This window comes from Aquila chrysaetos, chromosome 4 (genome assembly GCF_900496995.4).
Source record: "Aquila chrysaetos chrysaetos chromosome 4, bAquChr1.4, whole genome shotgun sequence".
NCBI lineage: Eukaryota > Metazoa > Chordata > Aves > Accipitriformes > Accipitridae > Aquila > Aquila chrysaetos.
The window spans coordinates 62,894,869-62,905,160 of NC_044007.1; positions in this window are offsets into that span (position 1 = coordinate 62,894,869).

Consider the following 10,292-nt stretch of genomic DNA (forward strand, 5'->3'; position numbering starts at 1 on the left):
CTTTCAGAATAAATGGTGTCTTGAGGAATTGAATTTGCTGTCTGTCTAGATCAACAATGAACATTTTTGCAGCATTTCAGTTATCTCCTTTGTACCTACAAACAATGTCATGCAAGAACAGCTTTTAATCCTCTGCAAACACCTGTACATATACTAATAGGCTATAGAATAGAGTATGTATTGGATCCCTTTCTAGTTGTACCATGAGGATTAAATTAGGACTAGGAATGGAGTGATGTCATTATGCTGATTGTACTCCATGGAGTATAAAAAAAGATTGTTGAGCAAAAATGCTGGGATTAGGTTTGCTTCTTAAGAATACCTTTTGAGTGTGTGGGCAGACCTAGCTTTCTGGATATGTCTGAGGGGGTTGGAGCCACCAATTTAAACCCATCTGTTTACCACTATTTGTCGTTCCCAACAACCTATGAACAGCCCCCATCAAGACCTAGTTAATTTTAGTCAAAATGATCTTGATTATCTTAAACAGTTTTAAAAATTAAAAGTTTTTCTGACATGTCTTCGTTAACTGCAGATGGTTATAGAGTGGTCACAGCAGCAGTTTTGAAAGCATACAGAGTTATAGAGGGAAGGGATGGCCTTATGTAAATGGGCAATTTCTGTCAACCCAAAATAGGTCATTGTTCTTTGGTGCAGTTGCAGGGTTCATATATGCCTGCAGGTGTACTGTTTTGCCAGTGTCTATAAATTCTGAGCATCATTAGTAGATGCTTAGCAAACACAACTCAGTCAATGCTGATTTCTGTTTGCTTCTTTGTCATTACTTTTTTGTTATTGTTGTTCCCCTTCCTTCCAATGTATCTTCCCCAACCCCACTTGCAATGCAGAAGAAAACCCAATATTTTTCTTAGGCCTCTACATGCAATTGATTTTTAAGTAGTGTTTCTATACATTCTGACAAAGTGCAAAGTAAAAATATTTTTAAAGCTCCTCAAAGCAGAACAACATATTAAAAATGTTTATTCAATTCTTTGCTTAACTTAGCAAAGATTGCAGTGAGTGTTAGTTCTTTGTGTTTAATATGTTTTTAATTCTTTCAAGCAATCATGTTTACTGTATCATTTGGTAAAACAGAGATTTATGTTTACTTTCATCACCACAGAAAAGATAGATCTATAAAGGTAATAAATCTTTAAGTGCTTCATAACCTTACACAGTCTTTATAGGTTGAAAGATAATCAATAATCATGACAGAAAAACTGCATATGATTCATCTTTCAAATAAACTTGCTTCTTTATGACACAATGCCAATAGATGAGAATGTAAATGCCATGATCAATTTTCCTTATAAAAATACCTGGACTTGAAAGGCTATTCATAAGAATTACTTTCCTAGACACAATTAACACTAGATGGATCTTCCATGTTCACTACCCATCACATGCTGTCAGATTGCACTATCCAATTACATAGTCTTTACTGTTTAGTACAAAGTACTTTTGACTGCAAATTTGGCTGCATTTATACCTTTATTCTGACAGTGTTTTCTATTTCTAATTCATTAATGTGAGTGAGTGCTAGCGAGGGTTTCTCTACCCAATGTAATCAATTATTGTTGAATAATTCAATAGGATGAATTTTATTTTAAATAAGCAGGTTTTAGTTTCTGAAATTACTATATCCCAATGTGTCAGGCTGTTCTTGCTGAATCAGTGTGCTTGAGCTCAGACAGCTTCCAAGATGTTTGTTGTCCTGGTGACATCCTTCGCAGTATCACTTCAGGAAATATAAAAAGCCGAGCAGTCAGGAATTTAAATTTACCCATACAAGTATAATTTCAGAGAGGACTCTCTGAATCAGGATTTTTATTTTCATTAGTATTTTTTTTACTGTTGTTTGTTCTAGCCTATAAATATAAACAAAATGTAATGGAAATAGTGTTGAAAATTATTTCTGCTTTTTTAATTTTTTTTTCCCGCCCCCTTGAAATTACAGAGAACTATACTGACAGCACTACATGAAAAGTCACTCTGTAGTTCTCACTTGGGAAGAGGAATTTGCTCTAGCTACTTAAAACTCTCATTGCCTGAAGGTATTGCAGTTTTGGCCTGATACTGCTACTCCATCTAATGTAAAAATTCTGCCACCATGATTAGTGAGATGCTGAACAGCTAAATTGTGACTTAATTTTAAGCAGAAAAATGGTCAGTTCCATTGAATATAGGGACCCTTACTAACTGTGCCTGAACTAGTGAAAGGAAAGCCGACACAGAAACCTGATTTGCAAAATCAAAATTTGGTTCAGAATGAGACTGTCAAATGCACAGATTACAGAATAATTATGTTCTGCCAATCATATTCTATATTGAAAAGTTTAAAATACAATGTAATTACCTTTTCAAATATTCTGTTCTGTTTTTTCTTTAATAGAGTGTTTATGAAGACAAGCAGTTTGGTTTTCCAAGTTTTGAAGCATATAGCATTAAAGTATTTACGAATGTTGCATTAAATGAAAATACAGTTTAGTTTCATGTGCAATGAAATATATATTTAACACACTTCCTGTTTTTATTGTTTCTCACTCTAGAGTTTATACTATGTGTACAATAAATTACAAAGAGAGTGAAATATAATAAAGCATTAACTTAACAGATGCAGCTAATTTCAGATATTAATTTAATACATATTTGTTCAGGGTTTACTAATGCATGTTATGCACCTCAGAGACTGGATTGGCACATGTAAATAGACATTGTCATGGGATTATATATTCTGGCATACACTATTTTATTAATAATTTATTATAGATTATTAGTGCATTTAGGGAAGGGGAAAAAAAAGAAAATTAAACCAATGTATGAAAAATCTTCTGATGAATAGAAGTTTATTTGAGACTGTGTTCAAATACCAATATTTATATCAGCTGATCTCAATTCCAGTAGACATCATTGTGGTTTTGACTATGTGACAGCAATAAATAAGTAACTCTACCATGGATACTCGATAGAAGTTTTATTAAACTTTATTTTTTTCTTGTTTAAGATACGTGTAGTGCTCATATTTCCATCCAAAATGAAAGCAGATGTAAGACTGTTCAGAAACTTGAACTCTCTGGCCAGAGTACTTTCAGCTAGATATTACTGGAGAGGAGGTATGTGTTAGTGAACAGAAGGAGACAAAACATAGAGCCTGATCAACCTTTCTACAAGGACATGAGAGATGAGGGGTTTTGAAACAAGTTGTTGTATTTAATTAAGGTAGGCAGTCTGCATTCAGAAATGAAAATCTACGTACATTTTTGTAAATAAACAGAATTTTATAAATTATGCTAGGCACAACGTCAATTGTTCTTCCTAACTGGGATATGCAAAATGGCCCAGCTTCAGTTTACCTCTTGTGGAAAAAGGAGAAAACTATTATAAACTTTGAGGCTGATATTTTCAGAGTCTGCATCTAGATATGTCTGTTGGTACATAATGTAATTCTCACATGCCTCCTTCCAATCAGCCAAACTGGTACCTGTTCAAAACATATGACAGTGACTATTTTCTTGCAAACAAAGGCATGGGTGCTGATGGGTAAGGGGAGGAAGAGGACTGGTCCAACTTTGGTTCTTGTTGTGGTGTGGGGCTGAGTCATCTGAGGTCTGGCCCATATCCAGATATGGTACCCTAGGACTGAGCTCTGTGAAGTAGCACAAATGGAACCAGCTAAGTTTGAGGGAGGTGGATTTCCAACTCTTGCTGGAGTTCAGCAGATCTGACTATTAAGCCTTTTAGGATCCTTTGAAAATTGCATTCCTTCTGAACTAATTTTTTACCAATTCTTCCCAAGTTAAGTAGGATCTATCCTAGAATGAAAATAATACAGCACATGTATTAATACCACAGTATAAAGCCTGGAGGTAGAAATTACCTTGCGATAAATAGTTAACGTAACTCAATAGAGTCCAGAAGCTATATGATCTATTATAAGCATTACAAATAACTGGAGATATTAAATCTTCACTAGAGTTTTAGAGTCATTTCGAGCAGTGTTCTCACAAAACTCCTCTGTTAAAATGTGTGCACAAAATGAAAGTATTTAAACTCATTTAGAAATTTCATTGACTATGAAATATTCATTGAATTTCATAATTTGTCACTGATAGGTATCAGGACAAAAATGTTTGTTTTAGTGCATTACAAGATGGACACAACATCCCACCCTGTGGAGTTAACAAATTTTTATATAATAAAAAAGTCTTTCAGGTTCAATTAATTAATACATCTTGACATTTTATTAAGCTTAGTAAAAGATTTCCCTACAGATATAACCCCTTAAGACTGCTGAGAAAGGACATGTATTAATACCACAGTATAAAGCCATCTTGTAATGCAAAACTGAACTACACAATAGTTCAAGTTAGGTAGTAATGCAATGTATAAAATCAAATTCACAGTGTACCAGGAATTTAGTGTGCCAAAATGAAAAGTCATATAGAGAAGAGATTGATTAATCCTGCATAAAACTCAGTGGATTATTTAGTGACCTGATTTATGGCATTTTATACCATGAAGTATGCCATAGTGTGAAATTTGTTGCACATTCATGGAACACTTACAGTCATGCTTAACTCTGTGCAGATGTGCAGTCCCACTGACCTGAGTCCAGAATGAAACTGGTTTTTAAATTTACTATCTAAACAGATAAATATCATATCCAAGGGATCTGAAAATCTCTATGCTGTCTGTGCTATTCAAAGCATAAAATAATATGAAATATTATTTGCCAAATTATTATTACTTACGTCTTATAATGAAAAAAAAGGCAGATGAACACAGTGTCTTCCTCCCTAGGTGTCTGGTTTACGTTGTTTTGAAATATTTTTTTAATTAGATGGAATGATTGACAAGAAAACAGGATGATTCACTTACTCGTATGTGAAAGGTCTTAAAGAATCACGCTACAGCTTAGAATAGCAGTGTCTGTTGAAGTATTTAGTATTTAGTTTTTGGGGGTCGCTACTCATTCAAATAATGGTCAGTCACTTTCTACTTCACCACCTGAATTTAAATAGTATCATAGATTGTATTGGGATGAGTGCTGGTTACCTGAACTGTTTTTTACATTGATGTACTTTAAAATCATTATATATTTTTAAATCTTAACTCTTCATGTTAAAAGTAGAAACTACTGTTATAAATCAACATGAAAAATTTCCCCATGGCAGTGAACTACCCAAGTATTCTCTGATCACACTGAATAAAATATGAGGTAGTGGTGTAAAGTTTAATCATCCTGTTTCCTCAATTTCCTTCTTTCCTTTCAGCAGCAGTCACTGGGGGAACAATTCACTTTTCTGCTTTGTGGAAAGCTCAGGCTAAGGATTTTCTGAGCTCTTTTAATTACTGAGTTTAAGCTAGAGATGCCAGAGGACCCACTGAGCAACAATAAGGGATAATGACTTATGCATGGAATATTGAAAAGTGTTCATCTTGGTAGAACAAAGTAGAATAAAACAGAACAAATGGCAAGTAAAATTGAAAACACAGAAGAAAAGAAGGTGAGCTATATAGATTTGAAAAGCAATCTATAGCTGCAAATAAGAAACTATGCATTAAATCCATTTTTAGCTCTTTTGAGGAATCTAGCCACAAGAGTAGTTCAGAGTACTGTACATACTTAATAGATTATTGATATTCAAAGAAAAGATGGTAGGACATCTTTCATGTAGAGCTGAGGTATCAAATTCACATATCTGGTACTTTTCATCCCCCCCCCCCCCCCTTTTTTTTGCTTAATCAACTCTTATTGTACTTTAGTTTAGTATTAAGGCAACAAATTTATGATTGCTTTTGGGAAGCGTTGTCTCACAGACATACATTCTTCAAAGGTCTAAATGAGATCCTGAGTAAAACTTTAGTAATCTTGCAAAAAGACATTGAAGAGTGGTAGGATTTTACTACAGCTGGAAAGTTATTTGAGAATATGAGTGATAATTCAGTGGTTTTGTTCTCTTTGCTACCTCAACCTTTCTGCAAAACCTAGAACAAATCTCCCTTGGCTTCATGTTGCCATCTGTGGTAGCAAGAGTAATAATACAGGGGAAGAGTGGGTGTTAGAAATCCATGATGCAGTAATGGGATCACTAAACTATGACAATAGTCAATTCTGAACCTGTTTCTTGGCGGGGGCACGGGGGCGGAGGAATAAGAAACCCTTAATTTTATATTACAAAATATAGGGGTAATGCAAAACACTATTATCTTTTATGTGGAGTCCTGCAAAGAGGGAAGTGCCAAAAGTCAGAAGTCCTATAGGGACTTTTTTGTCAACGTTGTGTACAAAGAATTCAAGACTTTTTGAAGGAGTGATTCTAATACCTATATGCAACAATATTAATGATATTTCTGTCTATTGGTGATACAAGCATTTGAACCTGAAGTAAATGGAAGCTTAGAAGTTAATAGGCAAGATAACATGATAATTTTCATTTAAAGCAAATTATTGAAAGATTCATGCCCAAAATGTAGCTTATGCAATGCTGATATTCCTCTAGACACTATGATCTGCTACCGTGTTTTTATATTATGCAGCTGGTTTTCTACTACAAAATATGGCTAACTGCACAAATAATCTGAAGAAAAATCTGTTCAGGGCCACTAAATACAGAAGTGCCTGAGCAAAAAAATTCTGAAATTTAGGAGATTATTCAGGGGAAGAGTTATGACTTGTTTTCCACATTCACATTCCTGAATATCCATTATGGGCTGCTGTCTTAAATAGGGTGCAAGACTAGAATGACCTTTGATTTGACCCACTCTGTCAGCTTTACTGTTAAAAGAATGCATTTTGTAAAGACAACTTGAAATCATAATCACTTGTTTTGACTACCTTTATTCTCTCAGTATGACTCCAAATGCATGATTTCAATCACGCAGAAACATTTTGGAGCTAATAACTTATATTTAATTTTAACATATCTTCCAAAAAGAAAGTAGTTTAATTTGAGAAGCCCAACATTTCTTCTGGTTTTACTGTGTTTAAATTTGTGGCTAGAGCAGTTGCCTAGCAAGAAGATGACCCACTATACTCAGTTCTTTTAATGAAGTTTTAGCACATCTGGTACTGCAGTGAATAAAACAAGTCAGTTTTGGGCTGCTCTATCAAGCCCTTCCTAAAATAGTTTCAGAATTTTTAATTTCATTTTGTCTGGATGTAGCTTCCAGAAACTGGATTTTATTATTACTTTCTCTGCAAGTTGTGTCATATAGTCCCTGTGATGTTAATGACAAATTTCCTATTAATCTTGTTTAATAACCTTGTTTGATAAGATGTTTGGCTGCAAGATCTTAAATCTGCTGAGGCATGACCTTTTCCACAGCCTCACTTTTTTTTTTTTCCTGCTTTTTTTTCCAAAATGGATTTCATTATGTACAACTACTTCTCTGCAATTTTGGACAGGTACTGTATTTTGTGTGTGAAATTCATTATTTTCTATGCTCAGTGAGTAACCTTGACAATACAAGCTCACTGCTACTTTATGAACCTTAGTCCAAAAATTTTATTAGAAATAATTTTTCTTTCTCTTTTACATGGGCTTTGTCCTTATGAAAATAAATATCATTAAAATTATTCAATTTTTTAGAAAACATATGGATTTGCAGTTTTTGTCATCTAACACAGTACATCATATACCATTCATGTAATTATTGTGTGACAGTATTTTTTTGAGATTCAAAATAGTGCTCAAAATATAAATTCAAGCTAACCATTTGAAATGTCAAATAAATTTTTCATTGTTCATTCTTTTCCTTGAATTCAAACAACTTTCTAACCTAAAATAAGGTGAGAACATTAACTTCTCTACTGACACAATTCTTTGTCACATCTCTGGAGAAACACTTCTGGGTCTTGAGTTTACTTTGTTAAATAAGTATTCAAATTTGGTTTCAAATAGATGTTTTAAACAGAAAAGTGATAAAAACAGCATTCCATTTCAAATTATTTCTCCTAATTTCTTCTACATGAGTTTTTCAGATAGATGTTTTCTGGACATTTTAAACATTCATTTTTATTTGTGATGCTTGTTACTTTATATGTTTAATTAAATGGAAATGTCAAACCCAAATTAATGATAATCATGTAGATCAATGGTATGCAAACTTTCTCAGCCAGCAATCTGCTCTCAGTCTTACAATTTCCTGCAGATAACTGAACATTCTTATCCTCCAATTCATAAATGAGAACACTGCCTAAGATACTTAGCCTCTTTTGACTAGGCGTAAACCTCTTCCTGTGGTCTCATGTAATATATTTTCAGAATTAATCCTTTTGATTATGTTCTCATCCATATCCTGGAACTGAAGTGTTGTAACAATGATTTTGCATTGGCTTTAGTAGTATGTGTTTAATAGTTTGATGTAGAAAAAGTTTAGATATGAATGTGTTTCACAGACTGGTTTAAATCTAACTGTAATCCCTAATTTAGCTCCTCTTTTGAAATTTACATTATTTTGAAGGATTTCATACTATGTTAAATGAACTCTGTTTGCAACCAACTGTTGCAAATCTGTCTACGTACGTGTCTCAAGTCCGTAACTTGCTGAGATTACTTGAATCTGTTGAGATTTAGCTTCATCATTTTCTCAAGCATTAATTTTTTCACTACAGTAGTACCTTTTTTGTTGTTGGCAGTATCATATCATCTCATTTTAAATCTTTTCCTGTGTTAATGACATGATGCAGACCTAGGCTCAAGCCTTTGATCTCATTTTACATATGAAGTCTGAGTATCTTCTTCCAAGATTTTGTAACATCTTGTGGGGTAAGAAGATAATCCCATAATACCTGTGCCTCAATCATTGAACCCCTAAAATGGAAAAAGGTTCTGAGGAGATGGACACAGAAGGGGTATTCATGAGGCTCAGGGAAGAATGTATGCAGTGACTGACCACGGCTGTCACAAAGGAAGCTGAATTTATCTCAACAAAATAGGGTCTGAAGGGTGGCCTTTAGTCTGGATAAACAGCTACATAAACTGAGTGGACCAGCCAGCCACAACAGCCGAGTGTGTTAGCCAACTAGCTATATCAGTTGAACTGATCAACTGACTTTATCTGTTCACTGAATTAACCTGTTGTATCAGCTGACTGTTACTGTTAATCACTGAGTTAACTGAAAGGCTGCAAATGTCTCCTTGACTTAACCAGAATAGCAGGGTGTGAGTGTGTGTGCATTAATGGCTCAGCCCAGCAGAGCACAAAAACTGAACAAAACACAAAAGAACACTGAAAAGAGAAACGGAATTGTGCTGGTTTCTGCTCACATATTCCTTCATTGTGGCTGGGGATGCCTACCGTCATGGGCATATTATAAATACTGTTAATGAGTATCCTATTTGTATTGTGATTCTACCGAAAATTATAACTGCCAAACTCTGGTAAGTGTAAATTGTACCTGTATTGTGATTTAAGTATACAGTTGTATCCCTCACTAAATCAAAATTCAGTATAACATCAAATACATTCAAATAAGAAAATTTGGTAATAAGCATTAAACCCTCCACATGTAGAATATCTAAAAGAGCTTGGTTAGAATGTATTGGACTCTGACAATGCCCTAAAGGAAAATCCTTATGCTCCCATGTTAGCATTTTTCACTCATCTCCCAGCAGTCCTATCCAAACCTACATGAGGGAAATAACTGAATGTTAGCAAACAACTTGAAAGCAGTCAACTGTACTAGTAATCGGTTGCAGTGTTTGCTATTCACAAGTAAAGAATGGAAAGGAAGAAAATCTTTTGTTCATGTGAATTTTCAGAGAGTGAGTTTCAAAAGGAAGTTTGCATTTTTAATCACAGAATCATAGAATCATAGAATCATTTAGGTTGGAAAAGACCTTCAAGATCATCGAGTCCAACCGTTAACCATGCCCACTAAACCATGTCCTGAAGTACCCTGTCCACTCGCTTTTTGAATACCTCCAGGGATGGTGACTCAACCACTTCCCTGGGCAGCCCATTCCAATGTTTGACAACCCTCTCAGTAAAAAAATTTTTCCTAATACCTAACCTAAATCTCCCTTGCCTCAACTTGAGGCCATTTCCTCTTGTCCTATCTCCAGCCTCCTGACAGAAGAGACCAACACCCACCTCAACTACCCCCTTTCAGGTAGTTGTAGAAAGCGATAAGGTCTGCCCTCAGCCTCCTCTTTTCTAGACTGAACAGCCCCAGTTCCCTCAGCCGCTCCTCATAAGACTTGTGCTCCAGGCCCCTCACCAACTTGGTTGCCCTCCTCTGAACACGTTCCAGCACCTCAATGTCTTTCCTGTAGTGAGGGGCCCAA